This window comes from Prionailurus bengalensis, chromosome B1 (assembly GCF_016509475.1).
Source record: "Prionailurus bengalensis isolate Pbe53 chromosome B1, Fcat_Pben_1.1_paternal_pri, whole genome shotgun sequence".
NCBI lineage: Eukaryota > Metazoa > Chordata > Mammalia > Carnivora > Felidae > Prionailurus > Prionailurus bengalensis.
This window is the reverse complement of record NC_057344.1, coordinates 114377062-114389962: the sequence shown is the minus strand read 5'-3', so window position 1 is coordinate 114389962 and position 12901 is coordinate 114377062.

The following is a 12901-nucleotide window of genomic DNA, read 5'->3' as shown; positions in this document are numbered from 1 at the left end:
CGACATTTTGTTGTAATGCTGTGTGGCTAGAACATGTTGGTAGCATTGATTCAGATCATGGTTACAAGTACAGATTCTAAGGCCAGACTGCCTGCTTCATAACCCACCTCTGCCATTGAATAGTTGTGTGACTGTGGATAAATTACTTACACTTCTCTGTGCCTCAGTTTTCTCACCTACAAAATACATATAGTAATACTTACTCTTTTGCAGTGAGTAAATGGGATGATGTGTGTAAAGCATTGCAATGCCTAATATTAAGTGCAATATAAATTTTACTTCTTATTGGTGCTATTAGTGTTATTACTTTAAAAAGTTTCCATCCAGGTGTGCCTGGATGGCTGATTCAGTTAAGCATCCGACTCTTTGATTTTAGCTCAGCTCATGATCCTGGAGTCATGGGATGGAGCCCCACCTCAGGCTCCACACTGGGTATGGAATCTACTTAAGATTCTCTCTCTGTCTCCCTCTGCACCTCTCCTGCTCTCTCTCTCTCTCTCTCTCTCTCTCTCTCTCTCTCTCTCTCTCAAAAAATAAAAAAATGAAAGTGTCAATCTACTGATCCATAGACACCGTAGGGCAAGAAAATGTATATTTTTATACTGTGGGGCACCTGTATATCCTAATCATGATTTCAGCCCTATCTCAGTTTACAAGAATAGAATAGCATTAGGGCAAACTTTCAGCTATAGGATGATTTGAAGAATTCCCTACCCCAGGCAATCATTGATGTGCTTTGTGTCATTTTAGAATAGTTGTACATGTTCTAGAACTTCATATAAATGGAATCATATGATAGTATTCTTCTATGTCTGACTTCTTTGTTCAACATACTGTTTTTGAGATTTATCTATAGAACTGTATATAATGCTGTTTTGTTTATTTTTACTGTACAGTAATATTCCATTTTTTCAACAACTGGTTTAGGTATTCACTTGTTGGTGACCATTTGAATTGTTTCCAGTTTTTGCATATGAATGAGGCTTCTATGAATATTCATGTACAAGTTTTTTATCTTGTATATTTCAAGAACAACACAGAATTTATTTTCTCATTTAAAGATGGCTAATATAGTTTTTATGAAGAACAAAAGGACTTAGATCTATCAGATACCAAAATATATATGAAGGTATGATAATCAATACAGTTTAGCATTACTGCAGAGACAGAAATTAAACCAAAGAAATAGAATAAAGAGAGACCAGAAACAAACCCACATATAGGCATTAATATGGGAATTTAATATGGGAAAGCAATGACACTGAAGAGCAGTGATGAAAAGATGGATTTTTCAAACAATTATGCTAGGACAATTGTATATTGGCACAGAAAAAAAAATGAAATCGAACCTTTTCTTCACAGAACAAATCAAAATCAAAAGGAGATGGCTTAGAAACCTAAATATAAAAAGTAGTAATATAAAACATTTAGAAGTTAATATAGGAGAATATCTTCACGACCTTAGATTAAGGCAAGGTTTAAATAAAACATAGAAAGCACTAGCCACAGAGTAAATGATGGATAAATTGGGATACATTAAATGAAGAACTTTCATTTATCAAAAAAGAAAAAAAAATCTTAAAAGGAGTGAAAAGGCAAGCCAAAGAATAGGAAAAGATATTTGCAAAATATAGAATTGAAAAAGGCTTATGAACTAGAGTATATAAGAACTCCTACAAATCCATGAGAAATATCCAGACAGCTCAAGGGAAAAGTGAGCAAAAGCATAAATAAGCACTTTTACACACACACACACACACACACACACACAATTACAAATAACCAATAAACATTTTTTAATTCTATTTTAGAGAGAGTATAAGCTGGGGAGAGGACCAAAGGGAAAGAGAGGGAGAGAGAAAGAGAGAATGTTAAGCAGACTCCACACTCAGCACAGAGCCTGACACAGAGCTCCATGCAAGGCTCCACGAGGGGCTCCATCCCAAGACCCTGGGATCATGATCTGAGCTGATATCAAGAGTCGGATGCTCAACCAACTGAGCCACCCAGGCGCCCCTACCAATAAACGTTTTCAAATGGTATTCAATCTCATAAATAGAAAAATGCAGGTTGAAACCAGCATGTTATACTACAACTCACCTATCAGAATGGTCAAATGAAAGACACAGACAGTAACAAATGTTATAAATGTAGAGCAACTGGAACTCTCACACACTGCTGATTGGAATGGAAATTTGCAGGAAGTGTCATTGGAAACTATGAGGAAACAGATTCTTGTATGTAGTGGCAGACATTGCAATATTATTGCCTATGGTAATGTGGAAAGTAGAAAAATGTTCTTAACAAAGTGTGTGACTTAGCCAAGAAGATTCCATTCAGAACACTGATGGTTCCAACAGATTTCTTCTTACTGTGTGTAGGAAAATATAAAAGGAGATAGATAAGCTAAAGGAATGACTCATAAACAAAAAGAAGTCTGGAATTGTCAGAACTGAAAAATTTTCCATCCTCTCCAGATGACAATTGACACTAATATGAAGAAATGACTTTTGGACAAGATCAAATCCAGAAACTCTCTAAAAAAAAAAAAAAAACAGAAAAGCTGAGTATACTATCTTTTGTTAGGATCTCAGAGTATTACCTCAGAGAACTGTTTAATCAAGCAATATAACATATACAAAGTTTGAGGATGCTATCCCTCAGTGGTCTCAGTATAAACCCAAAGTAGAATATGATCTATCTCAGTGGAATGAAACCTGATAATATTTATAAGAGACCAACAAACCTTTAAAGAAAATTATACTGGCAAAAACATGAGCATGAACTGAAAGAAGAGACAGTACAAAAAGAGAAGAGACCTTTAGACTCTAAAAATCTCTATAGGCAAGAAGCAGGCTAAGAAAACTGTGGAGCTGGAAATACAAGATGTATTTCATGGTAAAGAAAAAATAACTTAGGAGCACTTGGGTGATTCAGTTGGCTAAGCATCAAACTCGATTTTGGCTCAGGTCATGAGCTCAGGGTTCCTGAGATCAAGCCCCGCATCAGCCAGCATCTGCACTGACAATGCAGAGCCTGCTTGGAATTCTCTCTTTCTCTTCTTTCTCTGCCTCTCCCTATGCTGGTGTGCTGTCTCTCAAAATAAATAAATAAACATTAAAAAAAAAAAAGAAAAAGTAAAAAGAACTTAGAGCACAGAACCAAAGGGCCAAAAGGCAGAGCCAAAAGTTATGGAGAATCATTCCCTTGAAGGAATCATCCTCAACCCTAATCAAAGAAATTCCAACATGTGCCCAGCTGAATTTCAGATGCTCTGTGAACCAGTGGTTCCTGGTGATGGTTTTTTCACACTTTTAATTAAACAGGGATGACTAGCACAGTTATTCTATACCTGTCCCACTATCGTATGTTGAGTAGATATGGAGCAGATAACTTGTTTCTTTAGTTCACAGGTCTCCATTTGGAAAGTAACTGTACTTAAAGAGAGGAACTTGAGGTTCCTAATGAAGGAATAACACCTAAAAAGCCTCATTCACACCTGGATCTGATTTAGATCATGAGATCCTTGACTTCAAGCTGATGCTTTTATACAATGTGAATTTGGAGGCCTCGGGAGAGGATGAGTGTATTTTTTTCCCTCTGAGGAATGTAAGTCATCATGTCACAAAGCCATTCAGTCTAAGCAGCTGGGAAGGAACTGAAGCTTCTTGTCAATAACCAGCACCAGCTTGCCAAACATGTGGATGAAATGGATCCTCCTGCCACTTTTAAGCCTTCAGACAATGGAAGTGCCAGCCAGTGTTTTAAATAAACGTCATAAAATATCTAGAACCAGAAGTACCTAGCTAATCTGCTCCCAAATTTCTAGCCCACAAAAGCTGTGAGAAAATACATGTTTATTGTTTTAAGCCATTTTGGGGGATAATTAATTATCAAACAAATAGAGAACTCATATACCACATCATGAATACAGTAATTTCCCTTGCATTTCTTTAATTCTACCATATATATTCATAAGCAATCTATTATTTAGCTTTACATGCTTCATATAAATGTATTATTTGTATAAATGTGTTACTTTTATTTCAATATCATATTTGAAGGATCTATTCAAGTTGTAACTCTCTTCAGACATTTTTACTACTATACATATGTCATTGTATGATTATACCACATATATTTTCCATTCATCTACTGATGGACTTTTAGGTATCTCTGTTCCCCGTGCCCACCCAACCCCCATTTCAAGTAATGCTGCTATAAGCATTCTTCCGTACATCTATTGTTACACAGGTGCAAAACATTTCTCTAAGCTATATTAGTTATCTCTTGTACAACAAATTTTCCCAAAACTTAGCAGCTTAGAACAACACAATTTTATTATATCTCTGTATAACAGGAATTTGGAAATGGCTTAGCTGTGTGGTTCTTGCTCAAAGTCTCTCATGAAGTTGCAGTCAGGATGTCAGTTGGGGCTGTACAGTCATCTAAAAGCTTGACTAGGGCTGGAGAATATTCTAAGATGGCTCACTCACATGACAAGAAGTTTTAACTTTTTCCTGACTCTTTGCAAGAGACTGCAGTCACTTATCACTTGGGTACCTCCAAAGGGTTGTTTGAATGCCCCTATGACATGGCATCTGGCTTCCCCAGAGAGCAAGTGACCCAAGAGACAGGGTAAGGAAGAAGCTTCAATCATAAAGTACCTAGGAATAAACCTAACCAAAGATGTAAAAGATTTGTATGCTGAAAACTATAGAAAGCTTATGAAGGAAATTGAAGAAGACACAAAGAAATGGAAAAACGCTCCAAGCTCATGGATTAGAAGAATAAATATTGTTAAAATGTCAATACTACCCAAAGCAATCTACACATTCAATGCAATCCCAATCAAAATTGCACCAGCATTCTTCTCGAAGCTAGAACAAGCAATCCTAAAGTTTGTATGGAACCCTAAAAGACCCCAAATGGCCAAAGTAATATTGAAGAAGAAAACCAAAGTGGGAGGCATCACAATCCCAGACTTTAGCCTCTACTACAAAGCTGTAATCATCAAGACAGCATGGAATTGGCACCAAAAAACAGACACATAGACCAAAGGAATAGAATAGAGACTGCAGAATTGTACTCACAAATGTATGGCCAACTAATCTTTGACAAAGCAGGAAAGAATATCCACTGGAAAAAAGACAGTCTCTTTAACCAATGGTGCTGGGAGATCTGGACAGCAACATGCATAACAATGAAATTAGACCACTTTCTTACACCATTCACAAAATAAACTCAAAATGGATGAAGGACCTGAATGTGAGGCAGGAAACCATCAAAACCCTAGAGGAGAAAGCAGGAAAAAAACCTCTCTGACCTCAGCTGCAGAAATTTCTTACTTGACACATCTCCAAAGGCAAGGGAATTAAAAGCAAAAATGAACTATTGGGACTTCATCAAAATAAAAAGCTTCTGCACTGCAGAGGAAACAATCAACAAAACTAAAAGGCAACTGACGGAATGCAAAAGATATTTGCAAATGACATATCAGATAAAGGGCTAGTATCCAAAATTTATAAAGAACTTGCCAAACTCCACACCCAAAAAACAAATAATCCGGTGAAGAAATGCACAGAACACATAAATAGACACTTCTCTAAAGAAGACATCCAGATGGTCAACAGGCACATGAAAAGATGCTCAACGTCACTCCTCATCAGGGAAATACAAATCAAAACCACACTGAGATACCACCTCACGTGGGTCAGACCGACTAAAATGAACAAATCAGGAGACTATAGATGCTGCTGAGGATGTGGAGAAATGGGAACCCTCTTTCACTGTCGGTGGGAATGCAAACTGGTGCAGCCGCTCTGGAAAACAGTGTGGACGTTCCTCAAAAAATTAAAAATAGATGTACCCTATGATCCAGCAATAGCACTGCTAGAAATTTACCCAAGGAATACAGGAGTGCTGATGCATAGGGGCGTTTGTACCCCAATGTTTATAGCAGCACTTTCAACAATAGCCAAATTATGGGAAAGGCCTAAATGTCCATCAACTGATGAATGGATAAAGAAGTTGTTGTTTATATATACAATGGAATACTACTTGGCAATGAGAAAGAATGAAATATGGCCATTTGTAGCAACATGGATGGAACTGGAGAGTGTTATGCTAAGTGAAATCAGTCAGGCAAAGAAAGATATATACCATATGTTTTCACTCATATGTGGATCCTGAGAAACTCAACAGAAGACCAGGGGGGAGGAGAAGGGGGCGGGGGGGAAAGTTACAGAGAGGGAAGGAGGCAAACCATAAGAAACTCTTAAATACTGAGAATAAACTGAGGGTTGATGGGGGGTGTGGGGGGAGGGGAAAGTGGGTGATGGGCATTGAGGAGGGCACTTGTTGGGATGAGCACTGGTTGTTCTATGGAAACCAATTTGACAATAAATTTCATATTAAAAAAAAAAAAGAAACAACGATGCTCGGGTCATATCCTAGGAGATTTTGATATAATTAGGTTGGAGGAGGACTGTCACTGGTATCACTTAAAATCTCCCTCACTCATCTAATTGAGAAGTCATTGTAATTCTAACCAAGGACTACTGATATAGAATATGACCTTGGAGGCAAATGGCTGAAGTTAGCTGTACAACAAGATCTATTAGGTTAAATACAAAACTGAGACACAAGGCCATTAGAATAATCATCTGCATGGATATTGAAATCATTACAAAATTTGAAGGGAGCCATGATAGAGACTGGTGAGCCCAGGACTATATATTCAAGGAAAGATGAGTAACTCCAGGTTTCCAGTTTGTAGAAGAATGATGGTACCATTGACAGAAATGGAGAAATATGGCAGAAAAACATATTTATAGAGAAAAAGTTCAGATTTTTAGAAAAAATAATATAAAGATACAATATGACTGGATATCCACAGGCAAAAGGATGAAATTGGACCCTACTTCACACCATATCAAAAAGATTAACCCCAAGGGGCATCTGAATGGCTCAGTCATTAAGCCTCCAACTTCGTCTCAGGTTATGATCTGGTGGTTCACGAGTTCGAGCCCTGCATCAGGCTCTGTGCTGACAGCTCAGAACCTGGACCCTGCCTGGGATTCTGTGTCTCCCTCTCTCTGCCCCTTTCCTACTCATGCTCTGTCTCTTTCTCTCAAAAATAAATAAAAACACTTAACAATTTAAAAAAATAAAAATAAAAAGATTAACCCAAAATAATAAAGGACCTAAATCTATTAAGTCTTTAGAAGAAACATAGGGATAAATCTTCATGACCTTGGTTTGGGCAATGATTTTTTTATATACAACACCAGTAGCACCAGCAGCAAAAAAAAGCAGCAAAATTAGGCTTCATCAAAATTTAAAACTTTTGTTTTTCAAAGATCAAGAATATGAAAGGACACCTGAGTGACTCAGTTGGTTCAGCGTCAGACCCTTGATTTCAACTCAGGTCATGATCTCACGGTTCTTGAGTTTGAGCACCATGGGGCTTCCCCACTTGTTCTCTTCTCTCCCTCAAAATAAATAAATAAACTTAAAAGGAATAATGTGCAAAGACAATCCACAAAATGAGAGAAAATATTTGAAAATTGTATATCTGAAATGAGATTTGCATTTGGGGAATACAAAGAACTCTTACATTTCAATAATAAGACAAGTAACCCAATTAAAAAATGAGCAAAGAATCTGAATAGACATTTTTCCAAAGATATACAAATGGCCAATAAATACATGAAAAGATCCACAACATCATTAGCCATTAGGGAAACGTTTATCAAAAATGCAACAAGATATTATTTCACACTCACTAAGATGGCTGTAATAAGAAAGACAGATAATAACAAGTGTCTTCAAGGATGTGGAGAAAAATTGGAACATTTGTACACTGCTTATAGGAATGCAAAAAGAGTAAAGCCACTTGGGAAGAGTCTGGAAGTTCTTCAAAAAGTGAAACATTAAAAAAAGGGGGGGGGGCAAGCTCAACATAGAGTTACCATGGGACCCAGCAATTCTACTGCTAGGCACTTTCCCAAGAGAATTAAAAACATGTGGCTACACAAAAACTTGTACATGTGTGTTTATAGCAGCATTTTTCATAAGAACCAATAAGTGGAAACAGCCCAAATGCCCATCAATGAACGAATGAATGAAAAAATAAGGTATATTCATACCATGGAATATTATGCAACCATAAAAGGAATGAAGAATTTGATACATGCTAGTGCAGATGAACCTTAAAAACATGCTAAATGAAAGAAGCTAGACACAGAATGTCACATATTATATGATGCCTTTAATATGATATATCCAGAATACACAAATCCATAAAGACCAAAAGCATTATTAGTAGTTATCAGAAGATGGGATGAGAAAGAAGGAAAAGTGACTATTAAGTAGGTATAGGGGGTTTTCTCCAGAGTGATGAAAAAGTTCTGAAATTAGAGAGAAGTGGTGGTTGCACAACCTTGTGAATACCCCAAATGATACTGAACCATACACTTTATTTTTTTTTAATTTTTTTTAACGTTTATTTATTTTTGAGACAGAGAGAGACAGAGCATGAATGGGGGAGGGACAGAGAGAGAGGGAGACACAGAATCGGAAGCAGGCTCCAGGCTCTGAGCCATCAGCCCAGAGCCCGACGCGGGGCTCGAACTCACAGACCGCGAGATCGTGACCTGAGCTGAAGTCGGACGCTTAACCGACTGAGCCACCCAGGCGTCCCTGAACCGTACACTTTAAAATGGTAAACTGTGTGTTTTGTCTTTTACCTCAATTTAAAAAAAAAACTATTAAACCTCTCGTTCCATTAAACCAAGTATTCAATAGAATAAGAACATTAAGATCATCAAAGTTTAACATGTCATTCATAGAATGTATATACCACAGACACATATAAAAATTGAAATATAATATACAGTTAGAGTTTATAATTTGGGGGGGGGGTAAATTTTCAGTTCTCCCAACGTGGTATGTTTGGCATGTTATTCCAAAGTCCCTAAATTATTATTATTAAAGGTAAAAGTGCTTGTTTGTGAAAAGCATATAATTTTTCCTAGAGCATGTTGACATCACAAAGACTATTTGAAGACTAACTTTTTGAGATGTCATTTACTATAATTAATGGGATATTTAGCTCACTGCTAACATGATGTACTTGTTCTTACTCTTGTCACTAACATGTCCGGATCTAAGATGTGATTAAATAAATTCCTGGAAGTTAGATGAAAATCTTTGCAAGTGGGTAGAGTGTGATATCAGGAAGGGTCAGGCAGTGGGCTATGGGCTAAGATCCAGGCAGGCTATATATTTTAATCACCTTATTTATTCAGTTTTCCAGGCCACACATTATATAGATAACTATTATACATCTTGAACCTGTAGGAACTTTCTATGATGGAAGAATCCAAGACTTACAACAAGATTGATGTTAAGTACAATCCTATCAACATGACTTGGCTAGTGTCATGTTATCATAGCAACAAGTCCAATTCAAGGGAACCTTACACAACATCAACTTCCCAAAGTTCCTAGAATGGCTGACTGTTTCTCATTTGTTACCTGCTTTGAATACTATAATCAAGCACCAGATAGGGTCTTGTGGGCACCGAATTTTATGTCCGAAATCTGTCCACACTTACCCCTACCCCCACCCCCACATGCAGACCTACAACCTACTTCTGGGCCACCTTCTGTGATCTACAGATGCACACCCCAATGACAAGATATGCCCTTTGTAGGATGAGCCCAAGAAAGAAGCCTTGGAGGCCTGAGAGATGGGCTTTTGCTTCATTGGTAGGGAATTCCACTGTACAGTTCCCTGAGTACGGATGGGAGATGGGGAGAGAATACAGAACCAGCTGTAGATGGGCATATGCCCTTGGCCTGGTAGACCTTTCACTCTATGAGGAGGGGAGTGGCTGGAGACAATGAGGGGCTTTCAAAAGCTGAAGACCAAAGCATAAAGTTGGTACTACCTCAGTCTAATGTTCAGTGCACTCTATAGAACCTTAACAGTTCCATTGACCACAGGCTCAAGAATGATTTCCCTAGGGGCGCCTGGGTGGCTCAGTTAAGCATCGACTTTGGCTCAAGTCATGGTCTTGCAGTTGTTGAGTTCAAGCCCCACATTGGGCTCTGTGCTGACAGCTTCAGATTCATTGGAGCCTGATTCAGATTCAGCCTGTCTCCCTCTCTCTCTGCCCCTCCCTCCCCTCTCAAAAATAAACATTAAAATTAAATTTTAAAAAAAGATTAGCCTCATCAGACTTATCAGAGTGAGTTACAAAAGAAGGACACTGATAAAGAAAGCCAACTCACCAACCTGTCCCACAGCAAAGGGTATGTCACATGAGGTTTCTGATCCCAGATGTATCTGAGCTTCTACAGTTGTCCTTCTCAACATTTATTTATTTTTGGGACAGAGAGAGACAGAGCATGAACGGGGGAGGGGCAGAGAGAGAGGGAGACACAGAATCGGAAACAGGCTCCAGGCTCTGAGCCATCAGCCCAGAGCCTGACGCGGGGCTCGAACTCACAGACCGCGAGATCGTGACCTGGCTGAAGTCGGACGCTTAACCGACTGCGCCACCCAGGCACCCCAACGGTTGTCCTTCTAAAGCCCAAAGCACTGCTCAGCTATTTCCCAAGAAAGCCCACATATCTAATGTGGGTGAGGCAAGGACATGGGGAGTGTCCCAGCCAAGGAGCAGTGGGTGAGTCTCCAAGGTCTCCATCTTGTTTTCCAGTCTTACGCTACTTATGGAGCTCTTCCTCCTCTTCTCTGTCACCTCCTCCACATGGCTGATGACCCCAGGAGAAAAGACTTCTCAGTTCACCAATTTATGTTCTTATTCTATCCCTGTTCTTTCAGAGCAAGTCCTCACTATCTTATTAGGTCTTTGATGCTATTTATGTTTTTTATATTTTGTGGAGATATTTTAGTTTATTTTATGAGAAAGTTGGGCTGAATTATAATCAACTATCACTGGAAGTAGAAATCCCAAAATGACTTTCAGATATTTGTTTCTTTGGCATATTCTGTTTCTGTAAATGGACCCCAAGTAGAGCTTCAAGTTCCCTTCGACCAGCTTTGAAAATGCATTATTTAACAAACATTTGTTTAACCAGCACTTCCTGAGTGTTGCACTGTTTAAAGCACTATAGTAATCCACAGAGAAGACACAAAATTGTAAAAGATGCAAGCTGTGCCATCAGAATAAGGTATAATCTTGAGGGGGAGTCAGACATGTGTGTAAATAATAAAGGAGTGAAGGAGGAAGGTGAAGTGCAGAAATGAACAGAGTCTGGAAGTAACAAGCCTTGAGATTACAAATTGGAACAGAAATGTCATGTTCTGTGAGGACTATAAATCAAAGGTCTCAAAATGGTAGGCCACAGACTGAACTCAGCCCACAAACGTGTTTGGTTTGGCCCACACAGTGTTTTAAAAATAGGAGATTTCCCATTTTAAAAAAGTCTGGATTTCCATCTACTGAAAACTCAGAAGATCTGGCAACTGTCCTCATTGCCAACTGGCAGCCATCAGCTGGAGCTAAGTAGAAGCTGCTTCCTCAGGGAGAGCTTAATTTCTTCAGTTCACCACATTTCCCATCAGTCCTCCCCTGCCGTCCTTCACACCCTGCGTGCTTCACTTTCTCAATCTAATGAAAAGCGCTGTATAAATGCAACTTCCAGCCCCTCTCCTTGGAATCAGCAGATTTTAGGTTCAAATCCACACCCCCTGCACACACACACACACACACACACACACACACACAACCTTAGTTTTCTATATAAAAACTGGAGGTGACAAGGCCTCACCACCACCCTTTCAGTCACGTGTGTCCTTTCTGTAGGTATTTAAGTTGATGATTTTTGTGTGTGTTGATCTTGTCCCCACAGAACTGAAGAAATGGTGCATTTAAAGATTCACCACTCCTGGGGCACCTGGGTGGCTCAGGCAGTTAAGCATCTGACTTCGGCTCAGGTCATGATCTGGCAGTTTGTGAGTTTAAGCCCCCTGTCAGGGTCTGTGCTGAGAGCTCGGAGCCTGGAGCCTGCTTTAGATTCTGTGTCTCCCTCTCTCTCTGCCCCTCCCCTACTCACACTCTATCTCTTTCTCTCAAAAATAAATAAACACTAGGGGCACCTGGGTGGCTCAGTCGGTTAAGCGTCCGACTTCAGCTCAGGTCACGATCTCGCGGTCCGCGAGTTTGAGCCCTGCGTCGGGCTCTGGGGTGATGGCTCAGAGCCTGGAGCCTGCTTCCGATTCTGTGTCTCCCTCTCTCTCTGCCCCTCCCCCATTCATGCTGTGTCTCTCTCTGTCTCAAAAATAAATAAACATTAAAAAAAATTTTTATAAATAAATAAATAAATAAACATTAAAAAAAAAAAAGATCCACCACTCCTTGTTTTTACAAAAAGAGAAAAACATCAGGCTCTATTTTTCATAGACTATTAGGGAAAGAAAAGAAGAGAATCCAGCGTGCGCTGAGGAATGACAACAGAGAAAATGGACCCTGCATGTGAAGGTGGGGAGAGAGCAAGGCCACAGGCAGCGCAGAGGGGGTTACCCTGAGGGGAGCCATTCAGGTGTGCAGGAGCCGTATTATGTTGATGTCTTTGCCAACTGATCACCTAGGCTTTGCCTGAGAAAAATCTCCCACTGCCTCTGTCACCTTCTGTCTGTCACCTGCTGAGTATTTCCTGTGGATATACTTTAGCTTTCATTATTGAAGAAAAAAAAAAAAAAAAGATCTAGCTGGGTGGTGAAGATGGCCTTCTCTTTTTGGTAAGGACTGAGCTAAGGGAGACTTACAGGTGTATTCACTGAGGTTTCAAAGTATTTTTCTGTCTGATGGTTAAATATAGTTGACAGAATACAGTTTACAGTTTGCAGTCAGACTAACCTGGCCTTGAA